This window comes from Triturus cristatus, chromosome 8, assembly GCF_964204655.1.
Source record: "Triturus cristatus chromosome 8, aTriCri1.1, whole genome shotgun sequence".
Taxonomy (NCBI): Eukaryota; Metazoa; Chordata; class Amphibia; order Caudata; family Salamandridae; genus Triturus; species Triturus cristatus.
Window position 1 is genome coordinate 642,364,461 of NC_140591.1, and position 13,332 is coordinate 642,377,792.

Genomic DNA, 13,332 nt, shown 5'->3' on the forward strand with positions numbered 1-13,332 from the left:
ATGGTACACTGAGGAGCTGAAGAAACTGAAGCAGCAGTGCAGAAATAAAGAGAGAAACTGGAGGAAAAAGTATGATAATGAAAGTAGGGAAGTGTATAAGGAATTGCTAACTCAATATAAACTTTTAATTATAGAGACAAAAAAGAAGTATTACACCGAACAAATCGAAAGCGCAAAAAACTCAAATAAAAAGCTTTTTGAAATAACCAAACATCTAGCGGGATGTGCTCCAGACCTTAATCCCCCCTGCTCACAAGATGTCTGTGATTCACTGGCATCATTCTTCTTCACCAAGGTGAACGACATATTTTCTGCGTTCAACCTAGGTGATAAACAGGACACAGATAAAACAAATAGATCATCTTCAAGCAACAATTTTTCCCGCTTCGCAGAGGTCACTGAGGATCAAATCCAACACATCATTAACACTATTAAATCTGGATCAGCTCTAGATCCCTGTCCTCTAAATACCCTTCGTTCACTAATGGACACTGTTATTCCAGTTATCACACGAATAAGTAACGTCATGTTTCGCACAGGCATCTTTCCTAACCAATTAAAAAAGACCTTACTCAAACCCCTCCTGAAAAAACCTGGCTTAGATAAAGCAGAACTAAAAAATTATAGGCCTATTGCGAATTTACCCTTTCTGCCTAAGATAGTCGAAAAAGCCATGAACATCCAACTTGCGGAATTCATCGAGCAATATCATCTGCTCGACGAATCACAATTCGGATTCCGCAAGTTTCATGGAACGGAAACAGCGCTCATTAAAGCGGCGGACGACATCCGATTAATCAGAGACCAAGGCGGTACAGCACTCTTGGTGCTTCTAGATTTATCGGCTGCTTTCGACACGGTTGACCATAAGATCCTAGTCAACCGTGTCGAAAAAATGGGCGTGCAAGGCCTAGCAAAAAATCTACTGGCGTCTTTTCTGGCAGAGAGATCCCAGGCTGTCATACTGGGCCAGTTTGAATCCGCTGAGTTATCGCTGCCATGTGGGGTACCTCAAGGTTCATCCCTCAGTCCGACGCTATTTAATATATATGTGTCGGACCTCGCAAAAACCATCAAAGCGCATGGGATGAACCTTACCTCATATGCAGATGATACACAGCTGATACTGGCTGTCAGAAATGATGGGGAAGCAGTGGCGGAGAGTTTCAGAACAGGTATGCTGGCCATAGGTAACTGGATGTCAGCAAACTGTCTGAAACTTAATTCTGACAAAACCGAGGTGGTCACTTTTGGCCATCTCAATCCTAGCTGGTCACCAACCTGGTGGCCTTCTTCCTTTGGAGCGGTACCTAAACCGGTCACGAAGGTGAGAAATTTGGGAGTCATCTTTGATGACAATCTAAATTTCATGGCCCATGCCAATCAAACGGCCTCCACGGCATTCCATAAATTACGGCTGGTTAGGAAGATTCTCCCTTTTCTTCCAAAAAATGTGGGAAAGACATTGGTCAGCGCTTTGGTCTTGTCAGCGTTGGATTACTGCAATGGCTTGTTTGGCAATGCGCAAGTCAGGATTATCAAGAAAATGCAGACAATCCAAAATGCAGCAGCCAGACTTCTTCTTGATATTCCTAAATATAAGCCGGTGGCTGAGACTTTGAGGACTCTCCACTGGCTTCCTGTTAGGAACAGAATTAAATTCAAAACTTTATGCATTGTCTACAAGGCACTGCACCATCAAGCGCCTCAATTCTGTGCGACCATTTGGTTCCATATGTCCCCACTCGAACGCTACGATCAGCAAAACTACTTGACCTGGTAGTGCCACGGACTAGGCTGGTCAACTGGGGAGACAGGCGCTTCCTAGTAGTCGCCCCAAGACTATGGAACACACTCCCGCAAACCATAAGATCTTGCTCAAACTTAATGTCCTTTAGGAAGAAATTGAAGACCTGGTTATTTAACCTCTAAAAACTTATAAGATCACTGGGAGAGTAATACCAGTACAGCGCCGAGACGCCTGCGGGCATTTGTTCGCGCTTAATAAATGATAAAAATAAATAAATAAATAAAAGTAAAGTAGATTCATACACAGTCTTGCCAAAACTGTTAAGGGAGCTGCTGATATGGAGTTGGCTAGGTTCATTTTTCATTTCCAAACAAGAGGCATGTATGTTTTGTAAGCATTGCCACATCATGATGGGCAGATGCTCATCATATTGGGTTGTGATTCAGATGTGGCTTTCACTTTGTTGTCATAAGGCAGATATTGATCTGTTTCTACTACATGCCACTTGCATGTCAATTGCTTGTGCACAATTAACTTTACCCTTTGGTAATTTTGAAAGATATAGTATTAACTTGTGTGAGTGCTACTTGAAAGACCCACTGCCCATGCACTTAAGGCCTCGTACATGAAGGCTTCAACATATTTCTTTATTATGACTGCATCCATGACAGGTACCATGCGATCCGTAGAATAACAACACATGTGTCAGTCTGGGGTTCTGCTTCTGGTGCTGCTTCTATTGTGCAATGATGACTACTTGTGTCTGTTTAAATGAAAGTCCCTGTGGGACTGATCATTTGTCTTTTAGGATATTTAATAGCGGATGTGATGTACACTGCTTTTAATTTTAAATTGTTTCTTGGATGAGTTTACCTATGTACTATATCTTGCTATGTGCAGGTGAGGTTGATTGGTTCACTCTTTGAAAATTAATTCCAAATCAAGACCTTACCAGTTACAGTACCTTGTTTTCCCGCACTTGTGGACAAAGATACTTCTCTCTCCTTCCCCTCTGAGAATATAATGTTTTAAACTGCCTTGTAACATAATTCACAACCTCTTTTAAACTCTTCTCTCTTCTCCAGGTTCTTGAGCTCCCTTTTCTGGGTAGGGCTTGGTTCATGGTGTCCTCCACACCCTGGACCACACTAAAAAAAAGAGGCAGGTATTGGAAACAAAATATAGGTACATTGCTAAAGTCATCCTCTCCAACCTTCTTTCTAAATGACTTTTCACACATGTTTTGTCTTTCTTCTTAATACATAATTGTCTCTTTTCTTCTTCTTGTCCTGTTGATGCAAGGGGTCCTGCATCTAGCTTGTATGGAATTCTCTACGCATACTTATTTCTTAGTAATGATTCCCTAAGATTGTCTATTGTTCTAGTCTTTTTGTCCTCCTACATTGAGAATAAGACCCTGTTAGGCAGTTTAAGACAAAAGTGAAGCTCCTCATTTTACCCAGATACCCATTCCCTGAAATTATCCTGAAGAAGGTGCAGTGCCAGTGCTCACCAAGGAACTTCCCCATATCTCCTGGCATTGGAGAGCTTCCACAAGTCCCTGGAGGAAGTGTCAGTGTTCTATAGGTTTTTCAACAAGTGAGAGGGATGCCATAAGATCTTGGAGGTCTATAATCCGGGTGGTCGACTTTTCTCTAGGTTGTTCCACTGGTCCCCGAGTCTCACCTCCAAACCTTTCAAATGATCTATTTTGCATCTCAGCTCCTCTGAGAAACCTAGTTTCTGGGTCATCTTTCCTTTGGCCTTCCTTCTCCTAGCTATTTCTTCCTTTTTTAGTCTTTTCTCAAGTCACTTCTTTCATCCCTCTACTGTCCCACCTAGCTATTCTTATATCCTTAACCTTTGGTCCTATTTTGTGTTGTAGGCTCCTGCTACGTTGGCTATTGACAAGGACACAATGGAAGCTTCTCACAAATCTGAGGTAAGTGTTTTCCCCTCCTGCAGACCTGTAACGCTATAACAATGAATCTATTGTATGAATTGCATATGATCAAGCCCTTCCATCATGTAGCATAAATATGAGGCTAGTATGCAATTTGTTTTACATGTGGGGACATGTACATGTCCTCATATGTGTGTGTGCATGTGTGTGTGTTTGTGCATGGGTGAAGAAACTATACATTTTGCATTTTCAGCACACAATGTAATGTGTTTATGAAGGACACCATTTTGAACATTGAATGTGTTTGTGTGCATGTGGATGTGTGGGCTGATGTGGTTGTGTGTATGTGTGTGTGTGAGTGTGTGTGTGTGTGCGTGTGTGGCCAAGGTATTGGCAAATATATTTTGATTGGTAAGATTGTGTGTGTCGTTGTGATGTTTTTGCCTGGACTTTGTAATGTTGGGAGATCTTCCCTGGAACTATGCACAGACGTTCTCATCCATCTATTTACGTGATGGCCAAAAGTATACTTTTCTGCTTTCACAAACATTGATTGACACACATCATTGTGATTTCTTTATGGTTTGGGGTAGTTACCCAGGTTTGAAAAATAGCACTTTATATTTATGTATTTGTTTATTTAATAAACTTCTTTTTACCCTTCTCTTGTTTCTGACTTTTGCAAAAAAAGAGTATTTGGGCAATATAATGTACTTCAGAGAATATTCTAGAGAGGCATATTTAGTTATGCAAGAAATGATGTGGTCCAATACCAATATTGTATCCATAAAAACCTTTCAAAACATTCTAAAATGCTACAAACTGCAAATGCATGTCAAAGAATGCTAACTTGGAAAAGATTAAAACATGTTCACACAACCTCTGCTTTATCAGGATAATGTATGAGTAAATAACAGATTGTACAGACATATCCCTTTTGATCATTTTTAGATGATATGCTTCTGCTGAACTAAAAAGAACATGGAGGCTCATTCTGAATGTAATTCACACACAAGAAATCATGAGACTTAAATAAAATATATTGTTTAAATTATTTTTCATGGGATTCATGTAGAGATGGTATGCTAATCGTTGCGGTAAGTCCATGTTGAATATTTGCAAAACAATCAATTTTATATGTTCCACAATGACATCCAGTCCACTAAAGTCAATAATTTGGTATATGGTGTTTTTGCTACACCCTATGGGAAAATACAATAATAGAAAGTGATCTACCTGCCAAGAGATAAAAACACTCCCTATTTAGATGCTATGAGTTTTGTGCTGTAGGAAATAATCATTTGTGTTCACTAGATGTAGACGTATCTTGTCCTTTATGATTGCACCTTGTATTAAGGACTCACATTTCAGTGTTTTTCATTTAAATAGCGCAATGTCTATTTCCATTAAAATACTAGAAATTTAATTGGCGACCAGTTCTTTTATGTCTGCTTCAAATGCCCAAGTTGAATTGTAACTATCAAAAACCTAAAATTGTTAACCCTAATCCACTGTCAGAATATGTTGAAAACTGAAGTCATCTTTCCTTTCATCTTCTTTGAACTATAATTTGGTTACCTTGTGTCTGAGCATCCCTTATGTCTAATTTATTTTTACCAAATGTGGCAGCAGATTGAATACTTGCAGTGATAATATTTGAACAGTTCAATGTGACTGAATTTGGATATCCAAAGAATGGTCAAAGTGGAGATGCTGCCGGGTGTTATTAAAAACATGAAAGTCCTATAAAGTGTTGTTTGTGCTGACATCACTTTCCAATATAATCAGTATTCCATATATAATTTCCAATATCATTAAATATGTTTAATCTAACGACTTCAAAACACATGCTGTTTACTGTAGCATGGTGTTTAGTTTTCATTTGTTTGCCATTCTCTACCTTCAGAGCCCATCAACTCATGCAAAACCCCTCACTATCTTTATGGCTATAAACAAAATTTAATTTCTTTCTACTTGTATGGAATATTCCTTGCAAGTTAACGTGGTTGTGTAACTGGATACTTTGATATCTGCTCTTCCCACAGAAATGTGCACTGACAGCACCACAGAGACAAGCCTACTTTTGCTGACAGCTCCCATGATTCACCCTTTCGTAACATGAGCTGAGATCAAAAGTATTGCCTTATTTTGAAATTGCAGTGCACCCTACTTAGGGTTGATTAGGCCTCTATACATTCTAAAGATGGTGAACGGGAAACCATCCCCCTTTTTTGCTTGTACCACACCTGCCAAACTCTCAATAAAACACTTTTAAATAGAGGACTAAGGAGTCCACGAAATTCTGATTCAATAAACAGGATATATGAAAAGAAAGAATACTGTTTCCAAACCAGTTCATCAAAGTAAAACCTAATTATTTAAATAATTCAAAAACCGTGATAATCAATTAAGAAAACAAGAGGAATAAATTACAGAGAATGTTTGATTGCTTGCAATGATAAATATCTTTTTTTTACTTTTTAGTTTATTTATTGTCAAAAAGGGAACAACAGAACAGCTTTTGTTTATGATGTGGCATTACAGAAAACAATAATACATCACAAAACATAGGGGCAGATTTACAAGCCCCTTGAGACACTTTTACGCCGCTGTTGTGTCACTTCTGTGACGCAGCGGCGGCATAAACCATGCGCCATGTTGCGCCTTATTTACGTGACGCATCTAGGGAGATGCGTCACGTTGTAAAGCCCTGCGCCACATTAAACCCGCGTCAGGTTTAATGTATGCAGGGTAGGCGTTACGTCGGAAAAAGCCTCGGAAAAGTGACGCAGTCACTTTTCCGACGCTGGTACGTCAAATCCTTATGCCTGCTTCAAGCAGGCGTAAGGAGTGACGCACCATGTTAGGGATAGGGCAGGTTGGAACAGTGCTGGAGTTGCGTCGCGCTTGGGACACAACTTCGGCCCTGCACCAACCTTACGCCGGCAGATGCGTCACGCATCTGCTTGTCCTTGCGCCACAATGCACCGCATTGTAAATGCGGCACATCTGCAGTGGCGCAAGGGCAAACTTGCGGGATGCATCTTCCCTGGCGCATCCCTGCTGATTTGCAGGGATGCGCCAGGGAACATAAATCTGCCCCTACTGATGAATTAAACAATTTAACCTTACTGTAAATGCCATCCAAATTCATACCCCCATGGTCTCTATTTCCTGTTCTAGTCAGTACCCCAGGCTTATCTGGTGCCCATAAGTGTCTGATAAGCAACTCTATATGGAGTCAAATTTCTTCAAGGAGCGAGTTCCTCTTGCTTTAGCCAGAGCCTCCTCCTTTTCATGGCTTTTCTTCACTATTGCTCACAATTCAGCTACCGAGGGGAGTTTAGGTGAGATCCAAACCCTAGCTATGGCAAGTTGAGAAGCCACCAGCATGATTGAGATAAGAAGACTATGACCATGACTATCCTCTTTGTAGCCCAGCATGATTTCAGCCACTGTTGGAGAATAATCGTTCCCTAGATGTAGCTTCACAGCGTGGTTTATCTTCGGCCAAAATGTGTCTAGCTCAGGGCAAGTAACGAACATATGCACTATATTTGCAGCATACAGTCTGCATTTTGGGTATTTATTACAGTCCTCTCCTTGACCTCCCCCCTCTCTGAGCCCAGCCAGCAATCCTCTCTGGAGTTTAGTACAGTATGCAAATCATGCGGAACTGCTGCAGTTTTAGGCTAACAGAGTGTATCGATCTATCTATAGTACCTAGCACACAATTAAGAGCTTCAGAAGTAACATTCATTCCCAGAGTCTCACTCGATCTTGTTGCCAGCTTTTCACAGCTGTTCTGCTTGAACTGGCACAATAATTTATACATAGTACTGATTGGAGATTTCCGATTCTTCCTATACAGGCATTCCCAAACCATGCAGCTCAGCACTGCTGATAGTCCTTGATAAAATAAACCCTGGTCTTGAGGTATTTAAAGAACATCTGACATGGGAGATCAAATGTGAGTTGTAGGCTTTCAAATGAACAAAAGCCGTTATGGTCACACAAGTGACCCAGACGGTCAATCAGATAACTAGACCAGCGCCTGCCAGCTGGTTCCTGAAATACCTCCGGAAGCATAGGGTTACCCCACAACGGAAGATTGTTGTGGAAAAGTGAGAGAGAACATTTAGTTAAAAGTCCCTGCCATATATGTACGCTGTCCTTGGTAGTCTTAAAATGGACTCATTTAAAATAGTTAGGGTCACTGATTCTGTATAAAAAGCATTCCGCTGTCAGGCCCCAAAACCAGGCAATGGCAAAAATCTTGGTTTTCAGGAACCAGGAGACTATGAAGGCACCCCATGAACACTGTCCAGTAGCACATTTTGAAGTCTGGGAGATCTAGCCCGCCCTGGTTATACAGGAGTTTCATTAGACCTATTGCCCATCATGATTTTGTGTACCCCCAGATGAAACTACCTATCACCCCTTCTAATTTCCTGAAGAAGGACTTAGGAACGCGCAGTGGGATTGACCGGAATAAGTATAGAAATAGCGGGAGCACCTTCATTTTTATGGTATTGCACCTCCCAGTATACTAATTGGAAGTTTATGCCAGCTTCTCATTTGCTTAGTTGTAGCTTCTAGCAGAGGATCGTAATTTAATGCAAGTGTGCGTTCAATATGTGAAGAGATACGCACCACTAAATAAGTGGCTGTCGGACAAGCCCCTGGTATAGGTCGATCAGGCTGGAAATTAAGGAGCACTTGTGTCTTCTTAATGTTTAACCTGTAGCAAGAAAGGAGGCCGAATATATTTGACTCAGTTTCGATGCGTTCTGTTGCTGAATCAGTAGTAAAAACAGCTATATCATCAGCGTAGGCGGTGAACTTTAGCTGGCCCAGTCCTGCAGTAAGTGAAGATATCTGTACGTTGGTATTCAATGCCCTGATAAATGGCTGGATGTATTATGCGAATAACAAAGGGGAAAGGGGGCATCCTTGTCTAGTAAAGCCGCGTATTGTGAAGGGAGATGATCGTAAGCTAGCATAGTGCAGTTTAGCCTGAGGTCTACATATAGAGCTTGTATCCATTTGCTAGAACTCCCTCTCAGACCAAATGATGAGAGTGTTGACCACTGATAATCCAAAAACCACACAATCAAAAGTCTTTTCAGCATCTAGCAGGACCATACCCCAGCTCACTGCTGCCTTCTTAGCTAAATCAAAGGCCCCCACTGCTGTGTTGACATGAGCCATGGTATCTCTACCCTGAATAAAGCCATGCTGCTGGCTAAATACTAAGCCTGACTTCATGGGAGCCAAAGGAATGGCAGGAATTTTAGCAAAAATCTTAACGTCTGAATTATAAGGGACAGGGGCCGGTATGAGCTACACTCCTCAGGTGGTTAATCCTTTTTTAAGAAGAAAACTATGTTTGCCATGTTCCATGATTTAGGAGCCAGCCCCCTAGTCTCTATGTATTGTATAACCTCTCCCAATAAAGGTAAAATTATGCTCTTACAAACTTTTTAGAACTCAGCTGGTATTGAGTCCTCACTGGCCGCTTTCCTGATGGTAACCTAGATAGTGCTTCACCAATTTCATCATGCATGATTTCTTGTTTCAGTAGGTCCGAATCTTCGTCACTCAGGAGCGGCAAGTTGCTCCCCTTGAGGTAATTCTGAAGTCCTTCCTCCTCTAATGCTACAGTTTGTGTATAAAGTTTCTGGTAAAACATGGAAAATTGCTCGACTATTGCTTGCAGGTGTGTATGCAATGTACCATTCTCCCCTTTTATAACCTTTATCAAAGTTTTAGGTTGGTTATCTGCAAGCTGAATAGGATAGCACGTTCCCAATTCAGTCACCATATTCATATTGTCAGGCCTGGTGCTTGTAATAGCTCACAGTGTAACTTTCCCTTAGCGACCTACTTATAGACAGACGCTCGTCTATTAAAGAGGTGTACAGCTGATCCTGATCCAGAGGACCACACCGAATTGCATCTGCATGACGCAGTTCGATAGCTAAGAGTTTTTGAAGAGCGGCTCTAGCCACAGCCTCCTGTTCTTTATTTTTCTGCCAGATTAACTGCTGGGTAACCCCCCTTATGTATGTCTTCATCGCATTCCACACTATGCAAGGGGAAGCCGTCCCCATGTTGTCTTCAAGGGGATCTGTTAAGCTTTAACCCCTTCGCTGCTAGGCCTTTTCCCCTCCTGTGCTAAGCCTTTTTTGGGCTATTTGGGGTAGTGCGCGCTTAGGCTCCTGTAACTTTTTGACCACATTAGGTATCCACGCCAAATTTGCGTCCTTTTCTTCCAACATCATGGGGATTCTAAAGGTACCCAAGGTTTGTGGATTCTCCTAGAGGGTTCCCAGAAATTAGTCAAAATACAGCAACATTTTGGTTTTTTTGAGAAAAATGGGGAAAAGTGGCTGCAAATGAAAGCGTCTGGGTTTTTCTCTGCAAATGATATCAAAAAAGGGTTTGTGGGGCTGAAATCACAATTTCTCCAGCTTTTAGGGAATGACAGTTTTTTGTCAGAAATCCAACATTTTTTACACAGTTTTGACATTTTTCTGGGACATACCCTATTTTTGCTATTTTTTCTGCTTTGAACCTCCTTCCAGATAATGCTAAAAATGGGTAAAAAAGCAATAATGGATCCTGGAAAGCTATACATTTTTGAAAAGTAGACAAAATTCTGAATTCAGCAAGGGGTCATTTGTGTAGATCCATCAAGGTTTCTTTATAGAAACTAACAGGTAAATATAGGAAAAATTAAAAATTTGTTGAAAAAAGCAGCCTTTTGAGTCAACGTTTTCACCTGTAACTTCTTCGAATTATGACGTCTCTTTGAAAGCAATGTACCGTTACATCCGGTGGACCTTTCTGGTTGTAGGGATATATAGGACTTGTAGGTTCACCAAGAGCCCAACGAACCCAGAGTAAAAAACTGAGCAGCATTTTGTAATGTTTTTTTTTTTTGTTCCGGGTATATAGCAATTATTGTGGGAAAATGTATACATGGAAAAATCGGTATGAAAGACACCTATGTATTTCTGAAATGGGAACACATTACAGAGTTTAGAAACAGTGCATATTTGCACATTTTCGAAATTGGGAATACTCATACTTGCATGACAATTATTGGTCATTTTTCAAAATGACTTTTTTTTTACACAATGTCTTTCATTTGGAAGAGAGAAATGCATCAAAAATCAATAGGTAATAACAGTTGCTTTACAAATCTGAACTACCCTAAGTCTCCCGATAAAAATGGTACCTCACTTGTGTGGGTAGGCACAGTGCCCACGACAGGAAGTGGCTCAAAACCTAAGGTGAACGCACCACATTTTCACACTGAAAATTTACACTTTTTTTGCGAAGAGTCTAGCTGTAGTTTTTGAACCCTAGCCCTGCCGGCACCTAGGGAAACCTAGCAAACCTATACATTTTTGTAAACTAGACACCCAGGGGAATCCAGGATGGGGTGACTTGACTGCCTCCCACCATGGTCTGTTTTGCCCAGAATCCCTTGCAAACGTAAAAAAATGACAAAAAAAACACATTTCCCCACATTTCTGGGATGTAAAGTTCTGGAATCTGCGTGGATCCACAAATTTCCACCCACCCCGCGTTCCCCAAAGTCCTACGAGAAAAATGGTACCTCACTTGTGCGGGTCGGCCTAGTGCCCGCAACAGGAAACGGCGCAAAACGCAACGTGGTCACACCTCAATTTTGCAGTGATAAATGACCCTTTTTTGGCAAAGTGACTAGCTGTAGTTTTTCAATCCTAGCCCTGCCGGCACCTAGGGAAACCTAGCAAACCTATACATTTTTGAAAACTAGACACCCAGGGGAATCCAGGATGGGGTGACTTGACTGCCTCCCACCATGGTCTGTTACCCAGAATCCCTTGCAAACGTAAAAAAAATCACAAAAAAAACACATTTTCCCCACATTTCTGGGATGGAAAGTTCTGGAATCTGTGTGGATCCACAAATTTCCACCCACCCCGCGTTCCCCAAAGTCCTACGAGGAAAATGGTACCTCACGTCTGCGGGTCGGCCTAGTGCCCGCAACAGGAAACGGCGCAAAACGCAACGTGGTCACACCTCAATTTTGCAGTGAAAAATGACCCCTTTTTGGCAAAGTGACTAGCTGTAGTTTTTTAACCCTAGCCCTGCCGGCACCTAGGGAAACCTAGCAAACCTATACATTTTGAAAACTAGACACCCAGGGGAATCCAGGATGGGGTGACTTGACTGCCTCCCACCATGGTCTGTTACCCAGAATCCCTTGCAAACGTAAAAAAATGACAAAAAAAACACATTTTCCCCACATTTCTGTGGTGGAAAGTTCTGGAATCTGCGTGGATCCACAAATTTCCACCCACCCCGAGTTCCCCAAAGTCCTACGAGAAAAATGGTACCTCACTTGTGCGGGTCGGCCTAGTGCCCGCGACAGGAAACGGAGCAAAACGCAACGTGGTCACACCTCAATTTTGCAGTGAAAAATGACCCTTTTTTGGCAAAGTGACTAGCTGTAGTTTTTGAACCCTAGCCCTGCCGGCACCTAGGGAAACCTAGCAAAACTATACATTTTTGAAAGCTAGACACCCAGCGGAATCCAGGATGGGGTGACTTGTCTGCCTCCCACCATGGTCTGTTACCCAGAATCCCTTGCAAACGTAAAAAAATTACAAAAAAAACACATTTTCCCCACATTTCTGGGATGGAAAGTTCTGGAATCTGCGTGGATCCACAAATTTCCACCCACCCCGCGTTCCCCAAAGTCCTACGAGAAAAATGGTACCTCACTTGTGCGGGTCGGCCTAGTGCCCGCAACAGGAAACAGCGCAAAACGCAACGTGGTCACACCTCAATTTTGCAGTGATAAATGACCCTTTTTTGGCAAAGTGACTAGCTGTAGTTTTTGAACCCTAGCTCTGCCGGCACCTTGGGAAACCTATCAAACCTATACATTTTTGAAAACTAGACACCCAGGGGAATCCAGGATGGGGTGACTTGACTGCCTCCCACCATGGTCTGTTACCCAGAATCCCTTGCAAATGTAAAAAAATGACAAAAAAACACATTTTCCCCACATTTCTGGGATGGAAAGTTCTGGAATCTGTGTGGATCCACAAATTTCCACCCACCCCGCGTTCCCCAAAGTCCTACGAGGAAAATGGTACCTCACTTCTGCGGGTCGGCCTAGTGCCCGCAACAGGAAACGGCACAAAACGCAACGTGGTCACACCTCAATTTTGCAGTGAAAAATGACCCTTTTTTGGCAAAGTGACTAGCTGTCGTTTTTTAACCCTAGCCCTGCCGGCACCTAGGGAAACCTAGCAAACCTATACATGTTTAAAAACTAGACACCCAGGGGAATCCAGGATGGGGTGACTTGACTGCCTCCCACCATGGTCTGTTACCCAGAATCCCTTGCAAACGTAAAAAAATGACCAAAAAAACACATTTTCTCCACATTTCTAGGATGGAAAGTTCTGGAATCTGTGTGGATCCACAAATTTCCACCCACCCCGCGTTCCCCAAAGTCCTACGAGAAAAATGGTACCTCACTTGTGCGAGTCGGCCTAGTGCCCGCGACAGGAAACGGCGCAAAACGCAACGTGGTCACACCTCAATTTTGCAGTGAAAAATGACCCTTTTTTGGCAAAGTGACTAGCTGTAGTTTTTGAACCCTAGCCCTGCT